A 17,839-nucleotide genomic window follows, 5' to 3' on the forward strand; every position below is an offset into this window, starting at 1 on the left:
AATACAAGCCACATACACAATCAACAACATATAGGTATATGAGTCATCAAGCCAAAATATTGACTTCAATACCTTCGCTAGTAGAGACATATATCCTTAGTCCTATATACAACCTTTGAAAACATTATACCTCTACAACAATAAAATTATCCCCAAATACTTTATCTCTATCCTTGTTCTGAAAGTCATTCTGATGCAGGAGCATGAGGCTTGAAGGCAAAAGGCTTCAAACTTATTCCAAAAATACAAAAAAAGTTACAAGCAAAGGAGTGGGATCCTTTAGCTATCAATTTACAAGCTTTTTAAATAGGATTTGAGCTAGGATTTAGGGATTGAATTGTTTTGTAATTAATTCATGTTGTTATGATTCAGTTGAGATTATCAAGGAGAATATCGACCAGATTAGATAATTGTTCAAGATTAGGCAAATTCGATCTAGTTTTAAGGATCTGATAGCTAGGATGAAATAGTATTTATGTAAGTTATGAATGATTGTAAAAGGATTTTGACTGATTCGGCTTGTTTTGGCCATATATGACTAATATTGCAGCAATTAAGTCCCTGTGTAAAATTGGTCAATCCCAAAGGTGTTGTGTCCCTCCGCAGTGTCTCTATGTATCATTGAATTTTTAGTTTGGCTTGAAAATTTAGAGTTCTGTTTAATATGGTGTGTTCGCATTTCATTTTCTCTTTCGCCATGTGTAAAATATAGTGATCAACGACTGTGGGAATTTCAAAATTGTGGGCGAAGTCCCGTACTCTCTCCTAGCCGTCGATTTCACTTTCAACGCCTTACGTCACTGTCAACAGCGAGGATTGGCCCTGTTATTAAACCAAGTGTTAGTAGAAGTCCTGCGAGTCGTAGGATCTAATGGCCACTGTCATCCAATGGATATAGAGTCTTAAGACGATTGGGCATTAATCTCAAGTCCGGACCTGAACTTTTATAAATTAAGGTTTATAAATCTATCAGCTCCGTGAGGCGGGTAACGTCACGCAAATCTTCGTGCGATATCACAGTTACCGTCGGATCATTGATGAATGTTGACCATTGGATGGATCTCGCATCACATCGGTCATAAGTGAAGGGACCCTGGCCTGAAGGAATTGCGAAATGTGATGTGCGATACGAGGATCGCCGATAATATCGCATCGCATCATTCTTAAGTAAATGAACCCTGCCCGGTGAGCTTGCGATTGCGATGTGCGATGTTTAGAGGATTTGTAGAAGCACTTGTCATTGTGGCTAAATTAAGTAGTTCTGCTAATTTAGTAGAATAGATAACTTTGGAGGTAGATGACTGAGACTCCACAGGAAATCCAAGAAGAAATTCTGCCTGAACTTGAAGAAATTATTTCCGGATTTGAATGATTGTCTCTTACGCCTGCACCCCGGCCACCATTTGTGGTATCAGAGTAGCCTACTGACACTGAACATGATCTCAAGGATCAGAAAATGAAATCCAACATGGCTTTCAGAGTCAGAGGAAGAGGCGGTGGTCAAAGAAGAGGACGACCAGATGCAAATGCTGAAGTGTTGGAAACTATGCGACAGATGCAAGTTAGATTGGAATGAGTGGAAATGGGAAGAGATACAGATTCTGGGAATGTCAATGAACCTAAAGCTGGAGCTGTAGAAGATGAAGAACCTGTAGATGTAAGTCCTGAAATGAGGTTCTTTAGGTCAGTATTGAGGTCCACATCCAAGCCTAGACTTGTAGTCTCAATCTAACCAGGAAGCTTAAGCCTTGAGGAATTGATAGACCGCATAAATGACATGGAGAAATTTTTCGATTATGAAGAAATAGATGAAGGAAAGAAGGTGAAGTTTGTTGTCACGAAACTGAAAGGACATGAAACACTTTGGTGGGATGGAGTTCAGGAAGAAAGAAGAAGACTTGGAAAACAACCAATTAAGAATTGGAACAGGATGGTGGAAAAACTAAAAGGTGAGTTTCTACCAAGTGACTATCATCAAACGTTATTTAGACAGGTGCAAAATCTTAGATAGAGGTCTATGACAGTAAAGGAATACACAGAAAAATTCCTCAAAGTGAGTATAAGAGCAGGACAAATCCAAGATACAGATGAGAATGTTTCCAGATATGTGAATGGTCTTAGAATGGAAATTAAAGATGAGATAAGTGTACTATCTCCTAAAACAGTAGAAGAGGCTTATCAGATGGTACTGAAGACTGAAGAAAAACTCATGAGGAAGCAGTTTGCCAGAAATAGAGGTACTTTCCGAGGAAGGGGAAGATAAGGTGGTAGAGAAAGATATACAACACCTGGAGATGGAGATAGCACAACTCAAGTTAGCATGCACCCACAGGAGGTGAAGCAAATGGCAGAGGGAGTTTTTCCAAAGGAAGAGGAGGCAGAGGTAGAGGAAAAGAAGTTAGATGTTACAGATATAACAAGCTAGGACACAAAGCTTATGAGTGCCCAAAAAATATAGGAATGAATCAGAGGAATGCAATTGTTGCAAAAACTGAAGAGGAAGCAACAAAGGTAATAGAGAAAGAGAATGTACCAGAGAAAGGGGAATCTTTGGCAGTCAACAAAATTTTGTTAAAACTAGCTAAGGAAATTGTTGGACCAGCACAAAGGAAAACCTTGTTCAAGACCGTGTGTAAGATTCAAGGGAAGTGTTGTCAGATGATAATAGATAGTGGTAGTACAGATAATTTGGTCTCCATAGAAGTGGTGGAGAAGTTGAAATTGAAAACAAAGAAACATCCAACACCTTATAAGGTGTCATGGCTTCAAAAGGGATATCAGTTGGTAGTGAATGAACAATGTGAAGTGGAGTAGCGGTTGGGAAAATACAGAGACAAAATCCTATGCGATGTGATGCCTATGGATGTGTGTCATATATTATTGGGTAGACCATAACAGTATGACCGAGGATCTATGCACGATGGAAAGAAGAAGACATACAAATTCAACAAATATGGTGTCAATCATACATTGCTGCCAATAGAAGAAGAGGATACATCGAAGAAACCTGATTCAAAGACCCTTTTGCTAAGTGGAAAGGAGTACTTACATCAAATGGAAGAAGATGATGTAAGTTTTGTATTGGTTTACCAACCCAAGGTAATAATTAGTTCCACAAAAGTTTATGATTTACCGATTGAAATTCAAGAGATGCTGGACAATTATTGTGATATCATTGTAGATGATTTTCCTGATGAGTTACCACCCATTAGAAAAATTATTCATCACATAGATTTGATTCCAGGAGAAAATCTACCTAATAAAGAAGCTTACAGGATGACTCCCATAGAGAATGAAGAGATCGGGAAATAGGTTCAAGAACTGTTAGACAAGGGACTAGTAAGAGAGAGTTTGAGTCCTTGTGCAGTGCCAACAGTGTTGAGCCCAAAAAAAGATGAAGGTTGGAGAATGTGCACTGACTCGAGAGCAATCAATAAGATAAAAATCAGGTACAAATTTCCTTTACCTAGAATCGAAGATTTGATGGATTGTTTGAGTGGAGCTAGATATTTTACAAAGTTAGATTTAAAAAGTGGTTATCATCAAATCAGAATTAGAGAGGGAGATGAGTGGAAAATTGCTTTTAAAACCAATGAAGGATTGTATGAGTGGATGGTAAAGCCTTTTGGATTGTTGAATGCCCCTAGCACATTTATGAGACTTATGAATGAAGTTCTGAAGGAATTTATTGGTAAATTTGTAATAGTGTATCTGGACGATATATTAGTTTACAATAGATCTAAGGAGGAACATGTGAGACATCTGATTATGTCTTACAGAGGCTACAACAAGAAAAGTTACAGTTAAATTTACAGAAATGTTGATTCATGAAGGAGGAGTTGGTGTATTTGGGCTTCGTTGTTTCTATTAAGAGATTAAAGATGGATCCAGAGAAGATCAAGGCTATCATGGAGTGGCCTTCACCAAAAAGTTTCTTTGAGTTAAGAAGTTTTCATGGTCTTGCTAGTTTTTATAGGAAATCCATAAGGAATTTTAGTAAGATTAATGCTTCAATTATTGACACAATAAAGAAGGACAAACAACCATTTAAATCGACTGCTGAAGTAGAAAAAAACTTCCAGTTGTTGAAGAGAAAGATTATTGAGAAACATATTTTGATTTTGCTTGATTTTAATAAACCTTTTCAAGTGAAGTGTGATGCCATTGGAGAAGCCATTAGAGCTGTTGTGAGTCAGGAGGATAGGCCTATAGCTTATTTTAGTGAAAAGCTGAATGAGACCAAGAAGAAATATTCTTCTTATGACAAAGAGTTTTATGCAGTGGTGCAGTCTTTGAAGAAGTGGAGACATTACTTGATGTCCAAGGAGTTCATACTGTATTCAGATAACCATGCATTACAGTACATTATGCAATAGCCAAAGCTTAACCAAAATCATGCAAAATGGGTAGAATACCTACAAAGTTTTAATTTTGTATTAAAACATATAGTTGGTCTATCAAACAAAGTAGCAGATGTCTTAAGTATAAAAAGCATTTTTGTTCAAGAAAGTCAAATTCAAGTGTTAGGTTTTGATTTTCTTAAAGAGTTATATGAGAAAGGTCTAGATTTTAAAGAGGCATTTGAAGCTTGTAGAAATCCTGTTTTGTTAGACATAAGCAAGTGGTTGGATTATTTCTTGCAAGAGGGACTGTTGTTTAAAAGAAATCAATTGTACATACCAAGTTGTTTAATGAGGGAGAATTTGATCAAGGAGAAACATAGTGGAGGACTTGGAGGGAATTTTGGTGTAGACAAAACTCATGAACAATTGAACAGATTTTATTTTTGGCCGGAAATGAGGTCTAAAGTAGAAAGGTACGTGAAAAATTGTAAAGACTGTTAGTACACAAAGGGAAGGAGTCAAAACACAGGTGTGTATGTTCCATTACCTATTCCAGATAGGCCTTGGGATATGGTAAGTATGGACTTCGTTTTGGGTTTACCAAAAACTAAAAGAGGAAATGATTTAATGTATGTACTAATTTACAGATTTTCAAAAATGACACATTTTATTCCATGTTATAAAACCAGTGATGCTACTCATATTGCTAATCTGTTTTTTAAGGAGATTGTAAGATTACATAGGTTACCTAAGAGCATTGTTTCACACAGAGACACCATATTTGTTGGACATTTCTAGAGGACATTATGGAAGAAACTTGGAACTAAATTGAGTTTCAGTTCTGCTTATCATCCTCAGACTGGTGGATAGATTGAAGTTGTAAATAGAAATTTAGGTAATCTTTTGAGAAGTCTTGTAGGTGAACATCCAAAACAATGGGATCAAGTATTGGCACAGGATGAATATGCATATAATGATTCTCCTAATAGGAGTACAGGGTAGAGTCCATTCCATATAATTTATGGAATGCACCCAAGAGGAGTGTCTGTATTGAAAGATTTGGGAAAATTTGAAAGGAGACGTGCTAAAGGAGAAGATTTTGCTATAGAAGTTCAAGCAATAAATGAACAGGTAAAACAAAAACCACAGGACATCAACATCAAATACAAGGGCAGAGCAGATTTGAAGAGAAGAAAAAATAATATTGAGGTTGGAGACTTGGTTTTAGAACACCTAAGGAAGGAAAGATTTCCAAAAATGGAGTATAATAAACTGAAGTTTAAGAAAATTGGACCATGCAAAGTCTTGAGAAATTTTTTTGCAAATGCATATGAAATTGAATTACCCCCTGATATTGGAATATCTCCAATTTTTAATGTTGATGGCTTATACATGTATGAAAAGGAACAGGCAGATGACACAGAAGAGGATCAAGAAGAACAAGAGATTGATTGGGTAAAACAATTACGTATAGCAAAGGAATTGAAGCTAGAAAGGATTTTGGACAAGAAATTGTTGAAGAAGACAAGAGGACAAGAGTATTTTTAGTATTTGATCAAATGGAAAGATCAACCAATCATTGAAGCTACTTGGATGACCGACTCCATGCTACAGAAATTGGGCAGTTATGTAGAAAAGCTCATGGATAGGAGCCCATAAAGAATTTTGTCCTCAGGAGTTTGATGCAGGAGCATGAGGCTTGAAAGCAAAAGGCTTCGAACTTATTCCAAAAATACAAAAAAGTTACAAGCGAAGGAGTGGGATCCTTTAGCTATAAATTTACAAGCTTTCTAGATAGGATTTGAGATAGGATTTAGGGATTGAATGGTTTTGTAATTAATCCATGCTTATTTGATTCAGTTGAGATTCTCAAGGAGAATATCGACCAGATTAGATAATTGTTCAAGATTTGGAAAATTTGATTCAGTGTTTAAGGATCTGAAAGTTAGGATGGAATAGTATTTATGTAAGTTATGAATGATTGCAAAAGGATTTTCACTGATTCGGCTTGTTTTGGCATATATGATTAATATTGCAAAAATGAAGTCCCTGTGCATTCTTATGTAAAATTGGTCAAGCCCGGAGGTGTTGCATCCCTCCGCAGTGTCTCTGTGTATCATTGAATTTCCAATTTGGCTTGAAAATTTAGAGTTCTATTTAATATGGTGTGTTCGTGTTTCTTTCTCTTTCGCCGTGTGTAAAATATGGTGATCAGCAAAAGTGTATGAATTTCAAAATAGTGGGTGAAGTCCCATACTCTCTCCTAGCCATAGATTTCATTTTCAACGCCTTACGTCACTGTCAACAGCGGGGGTTGGCCCTGTTATTAAACCAAGTGTTAGTAGAAGTCCCAAGAGCCTTAGGATCTAAATCTATTGACTTCGTGAGGCAATTAACGTTGCGCAGATCTCCGTGCGATATCACAGTGACCGTCGGATCACTGATGAATGCTGACCGTTGGATGGATCTCACATCGCATCGGTCATAAGTGAAGGGACCCTGGCCTTAAGGAATTGCGAAATGCAATGTGCGATATGAGGATCATCGATAATATCGCATCGCATAATTCTTAAGTAAATGAGCCCTGCCTGGTGAGCTTGCGATTGTGATGTGCGATGTTTAGAGGATTTGTAGAAGCGCTTGTCATTGCGGCTAAATTAAGCAGTTCTAGTAATTTAGCAGAATAGATAACTTTGAAGGTAGATGACTGAGATTCCGCAAGAAATCCAAGAAGAACTTCCGCCTGAACTTGAAGAAATTGTTTCCAGATTTGAACGATTGTCTCTTATACCTGCACCCAGGCCACCACCTTCTCTAATACAACAATGGTGGATCATAGAGTAATAAGCTAGGTATAAAATAATAATTTCCACCGGTTTTCAACACCATAACCAATAGTCAACAACTCATACAAAATTGATTAAAATATATGTGGAACCATGAAGACCATGCACACTGTTCTTTGAAGAAAAACCAAGACAAATGCTAAGATCATTTTCCCTACGCTTTAGCCAGATCATGCAAAGGGTTAATCACACTCCATATGAGATCAAACCAGAAGAATATCAACTCATTCAGTGCACTTATTGGATCTAGAGATCCCAATTTTGAGAGTTGATCTCTGTAAGAGCACAACTTCCAGATCCAACCACTGTTTAATATAAACTATGTTGTAATGAAATTTTGAGTGCGCAAAACATTGATAAGATGAATCAAGACTTGATTGAGATGCCAAATATTCAGAATTTATGCTAGCCATCGATTCTCACAAACTATGTATTAACCAAACTCATGGTTTGATTTTTTTCATTATTCCAGCTCTGTGTGTCATAACAAGCGGTAAAACAAACAAAATTGCCAAATCGATACATCAAGTTTGTAGACACGTGAGAGAATGATAAGATGGGACTTCCATTCAATCTATGGAATGTGATCATCAAGTGCGTTCTTCACCTCATAGCTACACACAGTTCAACCTGAATCAAACTATTACTTATTTCTGCAATTAAATTCAGTGAATGTCCCAATTTCAGGTTCTATTTCAGAAAATTTGAGTGTGCGGGAAGACAACTGGTGTATCAATCCTGAGATTTAATTAAGGGGTGGATAATCGACCCTCCAGGTGTGAATAATCGACTCTCCAGGAAATGTGCATATCCAAAGTATGAATACCTTAAACAAAGACAACACGCCTTCCATCAATGCATATTACTTGATGGTGCCAATTCAAATTACAATTTGTAGATCACTCTAGCGTGAGTCATTAGATCACATTCCTTATGCATATTACTTGATGGTGCCAATTCAAATTACAATTTGCAGATCATTCTAGCGTGAGTCATTAGATCATACTCCTTTAAATACATCGTCTTCTCCTGATCAAGAGGACAGATCGATCTCATCAATAGACTGTCTTATTTCCACCAGATCGATCTCCCTTGTGCACATGGATGATGAAGATTGATTCCTCTTATACCGTTTTTCTTCGGTCATTACCATGAGCGAAATCTATGGTATTGGTTTTGACTATTTAAAGTAAACTGCACAAATTTTAATTAATAAAATAATATTTAATTATAATTCCCATTTCAATGACCATAGCCTCTATTTTTATTTACTTGCTCTAAGTAGTTTTTTTCAAAATATCTTTATTTACTTGGTCTAAGTAGTTTTTTTCAAAATAACTAGATATTTGATCAATTTGTTTTCGATTTTATAATTTAGTTTCTGGGTAAATTATTTTTCTTCAACAGTAAATAACCACAACTTTAATAACCAAAATTTTATAAAAATAAAATAATAACCACAACTTTAATAACCAAAATTTAATAAAAATAAAATAATACTACTCTTTTGTAAATTATTTTCACCTCAACCATTGGTGACCAGAATAACTAACCATATTAACTAATTCACATGGACTATTTTGTATTAACCAATCACCATTAACCAAAATAAGTAACAATGATTAATTGTAATCTCATACATCATGTAGATCAGTGCCTATATTGTTCCAGTAGAACCTGTAGTGTTTTTATAAAATAGGTTGACATCAAGGACAATATTTAGCCATCATGCTAACAAGGAAAATAACCTTACCATAAATTGCAGTAACTCTTTAGTAGGTTCTGGGATTCAATAATTCCAAAATCCAAACTAATGAATTGTTATATGTGGTAATAACATGAGAAAATCTTACAATTTTCAGCGTAGCTATCTAATTCAGTTATGTTGAGAATACTATAACTTATTAATAATAATAATTTATTTTTAAGGTGTGAAATCAGACACTAAATTGGTTCTGTGATTCAACAATTCCAAAATCCAAACTAGTTCTGTGATTCAACAATTCCAAAATCCAAACTAATGAATTGCTATATGTAGTAAAGAATAAACAAATCTTATAATTTTCAGGGTAGCTATCTAATTCATTTATGTTGAGAATACTATAACTTAATAATAATAATTTATTTTTAAATGTGAAATCAAACACTAAATTAGTGTATAAAATCCTTATCAGCCTCACACATATATTTGATAACTAAAATTTACAAATAAATATAATAATTGACCTCAGCTGCTTCTTCCTTCAATTGGATAATACTTCCTCCTACCATGTGTCCTATATTTCTATCACTTGCTTCTTCACGACTTGTAGCATTCAGTGGCCTTGAGATTTTGAGTGCCCATGAGACTCCAACCTAAGTTTCACAGTTTTAGGTGCATGGGATCGTGGATTTCAACGATATTATTCTCTCCTACAATGCTCACAAATGCCCCTACATAAGTGCTCTTGAACGACGCGCCTGACCTTCATTTTGGAAAACAACTTGGTTTGTTTCTACACTAGTTGTTATGATGGTAGGTTTTGAATATGTTTCCATACGTGTTCATTAATTCAATACCTAATAAATCTATTCATTATATCTCAAATGGACAACAGCATGAATAAATAAATTGAAAAGCAAGCAAACTAAGATGGGTTCAACAATGCAGGACTACGAAGAAGTAAATTTGATACTTTGAAATTCTTTTATGAAGGGACCACCATTGGAGGACTTGAATGGAGAAAGATATTTCAAAGTTTCTCCCAAAGTTTCTCCATGAATGAAAATCCCACGCTGGAGCTATCTCTGATTTCTCTCCCAACTTTCCTTCAAGTTTTGCCATTTTTTTACATAAACCAAAATGATTTCTCTCCCAAATTTCCTTCACAAGTTCTGCCATTTTTTCACACAAACCAAAATGATTTCTCTCCCAACTTTCCTTCACAAGTTTTGCCATTTTGTCATATAAACCAAAAACCAAAATACAGAAGATGGAACTGCTAACCCGACCACTACTCCCAACCAAATCATTATTAGAGTTACACTGATACCAATTTAAGTGGAATATTGCTAGTTTGATAATACTGGGTTTCCTTCACTACTTAAAGCCCTGCAAAGTTTCGAGTGTAGGTGAGAATGGATTGAGATGGGTATTTATGGAGAGAAACCTTGAATTTATGAAGATTAACTTAGTGGGTGTGACTTTTGTTTAATACCAACCATGCAGTGACCCTGTTAATCCTTGTGCTAATATCAATGATGTTTTATTAGCCAGATTGATTAAGAATGTATATAGAGACACCATTTTCAACAATCCAACACATTGATACGAAGATGTTCACAAGATGGATGTTGAGCTTTCTCATTCATATAGGAGCTCCCTAATCTTATTCTCAAACTCCCCTTTTTTGGTTATTAAAATCACGGTTGGAAAATTCCACAAAATCTTTAAAAACATCAGTCAACCGCATCAAATTTGACTTGAGTAATAAAAGTATGATTATGTGATGAATCTTATCATTATCAACTTTATGAAATATTAAAAAATTAGTTGTATGGTCAAACCAGGGAAAATCGATAAATTAATACCATATTATGGAATCGATTACTAATCCCTTATTGCACATCAACATATGAACATGGTGTGCAAGTGACAATAACGATTAAAGGTGTCTTCTTGCAAAAGTTGAGGCACTTTGTTGGATCTCCACTACTTTTGAGACTTAGTCATCCTCCATCTCGGTACAACCTTTAGAATACTTTCACGTTCATTGTGTTTTTACTAAACTCATCGATATATTAACATTTGTGCCACAACTGTGGAGTATATGGTTTTGTTGTAATGAGTACATGGTATTTTGGAGGTTTTGTATAGAGATTGTCTTTCTTAAATTTAATTATTTTAAAATTTATTTTTTATTAAAATTTTAAATTATTTTTTAATAAAATTATTATTTTTTATTATATAAAATATATAATAAAATTCAATTTCATAACATTTTTTAATTTAAATTTCATACTCCAACACACCCTTATTAAATTTCTTATAAAACAAAAAAATAACCAAGAAACCAAAAATGCCGAAATAATACATAGCTATGTGAACTTCCTTTGACTTCCCTTCAAGTTGAAGTTCACTTCCCTTCATGTTCTCTCTTATTAGTTGAGAAGGACAAAGCATGGGCATCCGTTTTCCCAAGAATATACAATAAAATCTTCATTATTGTCAAAGTTTATTCGCTTTACACTTAGGTTGGGTTTAAAAAGTTTATTTGCTTTACACTTAAGTTGGGTTTGAAATATTTAGGTTGATAGGCCTATATAAGAATTAGGGTTTATGATTTTTTTTTTAATTTAAGGGACGGTAACATGTTGTTTTTGCAGCACTAATTAATCAGGTAATCAATCGATGCAGGAGGAATGTGGGATACGATCAATCGATGCAGGAGGAATGGATCGGCACATAACGAATGGTTGGCTGTGGTTACAATTTTATTTAAATAATAAACCAATGCCCGATCTATTTCCTTGAATCTTCGGCTTTGTATGGGATACCAATTTATATAATTGGAATAACTAACTTCATAGGGTTCTGTAGCTGTAACCAACATTGACATTACTGGAATTAATATGCTCATATAATTAATTTTCTTTACACTCTGAATTTGCTTTCCCATGCAGACTACCATGTCTCCAAGCTTGCTGTGATATGAACAATACTGATTCCACTATCGATGGATGTTTTCATTCGAAAGTAATATTATAAAAGTCTGTAGTTTTTCAAAAACTTATTATAAATCTATTGTTATACCAGCAGTGAGAATAATCATCTCTAGCTATTAACAATTAATGCAGGCTAACTCATCACTTTTATTCAAGGAAAACTACGCCATATGGAATAACTCGCTGGTGGTCCATAATGGGACAGGCTTTCACTCTTGCATGCCTCTCTGTTTTGGGCCGTTAACCTGTTTCCTTAGTCTGAAAAATTTCCTTAATCCGAAAAAGACCAACTCTTAACAAAAAAAAACAGTTTTGATACATATAAGCCCAATAAAAGTTTATAATTATAACTTCAACATTTATATTTTACACTATTAATTTTTATTTATAATATTAAGTTTTATCTTATAATAATAGCGGTGGATCCAATTAATTAATGACATATTCCATAAATCCAATTAATAAGTCCGGTAAATGCGAGATTAGTCTATCTCTGTATAGAATCCATTTCTATAAAAACTCTGTAAGAATTTTCTCCATTCTGAAATAAAATGAGTATGCCATTCTGTTATTGAGTACCTCTGTGTGTTTATAAGTTCGCTGTGGTAGTAGTTTTCTCTGTGCTTTCATCCCAAGTTCGCAGGAGGTTCGCCAAAAGATCGAAGGGACACCAAGGCCATTTGAAGGCGTGGATGCCGCTGTTGAGGTCGTCAGAGTGTGAAAGATCCAAGTAGGTTCATCACTGGTTCATCAGGAGTTGGCTACCAGAGAAATACGAAGAGACACAGAGAAAGAGCAAGCTCGTGACAGGAGCCCCTGCTGGAAATTGGTATCAGAGCCAGTAACGTCTGGTTCTAAAAGGTTGGTACTCAGATCTATATTGTTTTAAGTGAGAATGGAGCCATTCAGAAAGTCTGTTTCATTTAGAGAGCTTGAAGAAGATTCACATCCAGAAGAAAATCCTCTTAAAGAAATGTTTGAAAATAGTTCAAGTAGAACCTTAAACTCTGCTGAACTTACTTATGAGGAATTTCAGCCTTCTGCAAGATGGGCTTTACCAGATATAACACCCTCTGAAGTCTATAGTGATTTAGCTCCTTTTCATTTAATTGCTGCATCAAGAATTAGTATTAAAGAGTCTGTTAGTCAAGTTCAGGAGAACTCTGAGAGTATTCAGACAATACCACTGTTAAATCCTCAGGCTTTACAAGCAGAAGCAAAAAGGTTAAAAACAAATTATCTGCATCTTGGTTGCATTCGGGTTGGCATCAATCCTTTGGTCCATAAAGGATTAAAAACATTTGTGCTTGCTACTGTTAGAGATCTAACGCACAATAGATATACAGATTCTATAATCGGAGGGATTGTAGCTCCTTTGTCTGATGGCCCTGTATACTTTGATTGTTTCCCAAACTTTTCTATATATGTGTTTGATGAAACCATTAAAGATATCTTACAGCTGCAAATCCATACTACTGGTTTTGATATGAAGAGAAAGAGGAACAATATAGCCATCCAGACCAAAGCCTGTTTCAGACATACCAACACTTTATGGCCAGCAATCCGTCATACCCCCAGTCGAGATTCCAAATCAAGTGTGGTAGTTAAAACTGACCCAAAGAACCAAAATATTGAACATCTATTGATAAAATGGGAAGATCTACAATTCCCTGAACATTGGGTTGTAAATCACTCCAGGCCACAAATTCCCCGAAAAATCACTTCTGCCAACATAACTGAAAATGCTTCCAATGCAGTCATATCCTTTCCTCGCAGGTCAACTATTGATCGGAGAAGAATAGACGCTGCTTGTAAAACATCCAAATACTACAGAGATCCTTCCACTATTGATACCCCCTGTTCATCATCATCCTTTTCTTCCTGTAAACATCCACAGCTTTTCGAATTAGCTCAACTTGTTAATTTTTCTTCTTTAGAAGTAAAATGTCCAGATTGTACAAATGTCGTAAATCTGCTTACTCTAGCCGAACAGAATGTTCATCTGCACCATAATCCTCGCACTGGTGTTGCTCCTCCATCCACTTCTATCAGCTCATGCCCGAATCCTAAATGTTCTGATATTCCTTTCCCACATGAGCCTGAGCCCGATTCAGATCATGTTCTCATGATCCATTCTATAGAAGAAGAAGACCCTAGGCTTACTCAGATGATTTGCTTAATGAGACCAGCAAAGCCGAGGTATGGGTTGGGGAAACTTGAGCAATCAGAACTGATTCCAGAATGCAGATTCAAACAGATTCCTTCTGACTGTAAAAGGCCTGCAGTCATGGAAATGCATAAGTTTTTTGCACTTATGGATGGATGCTTAAAATCACAAATCAGTTCTAAATGGATGAAAGAAATGTTGAATTGGGATTTGTATACAAATCCTCAAGCAGATGAATTTGACCAAGGATATACCCCAGATCAGAAAAGAAAGTTAGCCACAGACTGGAAACATTATATGGAAGTAAATAATGTTTGGATATCTTTCTACTCATGGAAAGATAAAATTGCTCCTATAAATGTTTTAACTGGTGCTACTTCTAACAGTATCACTGATAAGCATGGATGGACTGCAATTGATGGATCCACAGTTGAAACCCCTACTACTTTTCCCCCATATAAAGGAATCATCTTGGGAGAAAAGACAAATGCAGCCAAAGCCATTCCTCTGGTTCAAAAAGATGATAATGCCTTAGGAATTGATGGTAGAATTCAAAAGGCTAGTGAACAGTTAAATTGGACCAATACTGCTCTAAAGGGTCTAGAAATGAATGTGGCTAAAGCAGAAGATGTAAAGAAGCAAGTAGATATTGTACAGTATTCACTTAATTGTGTAAATTCTTGTTTGAATAATTTACAATTTGATTCCAGCATGACTTGTTCTTACACCAAGGAATCATTGAATAAGATTGAAGAAATAGGAGAAAACTTAGTTGGACATATTGATGTGACTAAGACACTCCTTACTGGGTTAAATGAGAAATTTGAAAGGATGCAGGTCACAAAAGTTGAAAAGCCAGTTCCAAATTCTTTCCTGGTAAAAAGAAATATAAAGATTGAGAATCCAATAAGGAATGTACAGAAATTCCCTCTGTTGTTCCCCAAAGAAACCACCTCAAAGACTGATGAGTCTGAACACATCAGTATCGCTTCCTTATTCAGGGAACCAGAAACAGAAGAACAAAAATCTCAGGAAACACAAATCCTCCCAATCTATGAGCCTCTTGAACATAGATTTTCCAGATATTCTGCTCCTGACATTGAAGGGAAGGGAAAATTGCCTGAAGCCCATACTTTCTTCCCTGATTCCCACAGAGAATGGAACATAGACAACATGAGCATTGGCCAAATTCGTCAGATGATTGATTTAATGTATACTGAATATAAACTCATGTGTCTTAGAGGAAAATCAGAGGTAGATGCTTGCAGAACCATCATCCAATGTTTTACAGGTACTCTTCTCAGATGGTGGGAAACTGAATCTTCTCCTAAACTTATTGAGACCATGGAAGCAGAAGTGCTCAAGGATGAAAAAGGAGATGTTATTCATAATCCTGATGGTACTGTAATAAGCAATATGATTGGTGCGCTAACATCAATGATTCTAGAACATTGGTGTGGCTGTGAGACAGAAATTGCCAACAAACATGAGGTCATTTTGATGAACCTCAAATGTCATAAGATGTCTCAATTTGATGATTTCCATAGAGATTGGATGCAGCGAATCTATGAGGTGAAATATTCCAAAAACTTGCTCTAGAAGCAGGTATATCTAGCTGCTCTACCCTCTAGATTTGTTGACTATATTAGATTGCAAGAAATTTTTCAGTTACCTTTTGAGTTTTATACATGGGGATAAATTTATTCCCTTATTACAAAGACACTGGTAAGTCTTTGTACCAGCTCAAAGGTAAACAAGTCCTTGGAAAAACTGTCCAGACTACCAGATAGAAAGTCCATTTGCAGCAAATATGGACTGACAATAGATGACCCATTGGTCAAAAAGAGAAAGTCTAGGAAGAGGGCCAAAAGAGAATTCAAAGAGACTTTCTACAAAAATCGAAGGGATTATCCAAAAAATAAAAGGAAGTATTCTACAAGGGATAAAAGCCATAAAAAGAAGGGCCACTACAAATATATCCCAAAACCCATTATTATACTCCTTCTGACATCCATTTGCATACATCCAAGCAAGACAAATGGAACAAAATTACTTGCTGGTTGTGTGGCCAGACTGGGCATACAGCTTCAAGATGTCCCCAAGGGGAAGAATCAAAGCTTAATAAGGGAAAAAAGACAGTTGTTTATGCTCAAAAGGCCAAACAGGTTAAGAAAGAGCATTCAGGCCCAAGCTTTTGCCTGAGATGCAAATCAAGGACCCATGCTACAGAAAGGTGCCCAAATATTATTATCAAAGACTCAGCCCAGCAGCACCAATTAGAGGAATCGTCTCTTGATTCTTTTAGCACTTCAGAAGAAGAATTTCAAGTTAATATGGGCCAGTATACTGATTCTAAATCATCTGAATGTTCTTGCTCTAATTCAAAAGAATGTGCATGTCATATATTTTATGAAGATGATTCTGAATTTTTGTACAGTTCCAGCGAAGAAGAAGAAGAAAGAACAAAGCCTCCTAAAGAAAAAGTCCTAATGGCATCTGCTGAAGAAGAAGCAGAAATGAAGATTTTATCACATATTAGGACAATGGAAGAAGGAGCCATGAAGAACCGCCTGATAGAAGCATTCACAGATCAGCTTAAATCAAAAGCCTCAAAAGAATCAGGTAAGAAACCTTTGTTTGTCGATGCATCCTATGAAAGGAACACTAAGTCTTTCCAAATGCATCACCAGAAACCAGGGAAAGTAAGATCCCTGACTTTGGGAGAAGTGAGTGGTGAAATTCACCAACTCAAAGCAGAGATTTCTGCAATCAAAGCTCAAATTGCAGAAATTAAGAAAGGCAAGGAGATTCAAGAAGAGAAAGAAGAAGAATCCTGGAACACAACAGCCCATAGACAAGAAATTCAGGTTGCTGAAGGAAGGTCAGACCCAAACTTTGGCTTTCAAGATATGAGATTGTTTACCATCACATATCAGCAACATCATGTCAAGGTAAAAATCTGTATCCAAGGCCAGATATTTTTCATGACTGCATTATTAGATTCTGGTGCAGATATTAATATTCTTAACATCAGAAATGTTCCAGCAAAATATTGGGTCTCTGCTGAAAGAGAAGTTGTAGGCCTAGGAAATAAGAAACTCAAATATGAAATTCCTAGAGCTTCACTATGTTTTGATACCCACTGTGTATACATGAAGTTTGCCATAGCAGACATCCCTGTTGATTGTATATTAGGGAATGTTTTTTTAGCTGCAGTGGAACCTCATGGCTCAGCCAGATTGAAAGGAAGTAGAGCTGGTTATTTCATTTCTGTACCCACATCTAAAGGAAGAAGAAAAAGAATTGAGCTTCCTTATGTTTCAACTCCAAGAGTTTCTACAATGGTTCAAGCCATGCAGAAATTAGACAAAGCAGAATCTTTGCTATCAGATCTTAAAGATCTAAAAAGCACATTGAGAGTAGAAGAACAACTGAAACTACCCCAAATCAAAAGAAGAATCCAAGAACTGAAAGGAAAACTGGAAGAAAAATGTTGTTCAGAAGAGCCAAATGCTTTTTGGCACAGAAAGTAACATACCATTAAGTTGCCCTATAAAGAAGGATACACAGGAAAGCCCTGTAAAAGCAGAGCGATCCCTATGAGCCAAGAATACAGAGAACTATGCCAAAAGGAAATTCAGCAATTGCTCAACAGAGGATTGATCAGAGAATCCACTAGCCCCTGGAATTGCTATGGATTCTATGTAAACAAAAGAGCTGAACAAATTAGAGGTATCCCTAGACTTGTAATAAATTACAAGCCTCTAAATTCAGTTTTG

This window comes from Pinus tabuliformis, chromosome 1_2 (assembly GCF_031772625.1).
Source record: "Pinus tabuliformis cultivar Carrire ecotype Pingquan chromosome 1_2, CPIR1, whole genome shotgun sequence".
Classification (NCBI taxonomy): domain Eukaryota; kingdom Viridiplantae; phylum Streptophyta; class Pinopsida; order Pinales; family Pinaceae; genus Pinus; species Pinus tabuliformis.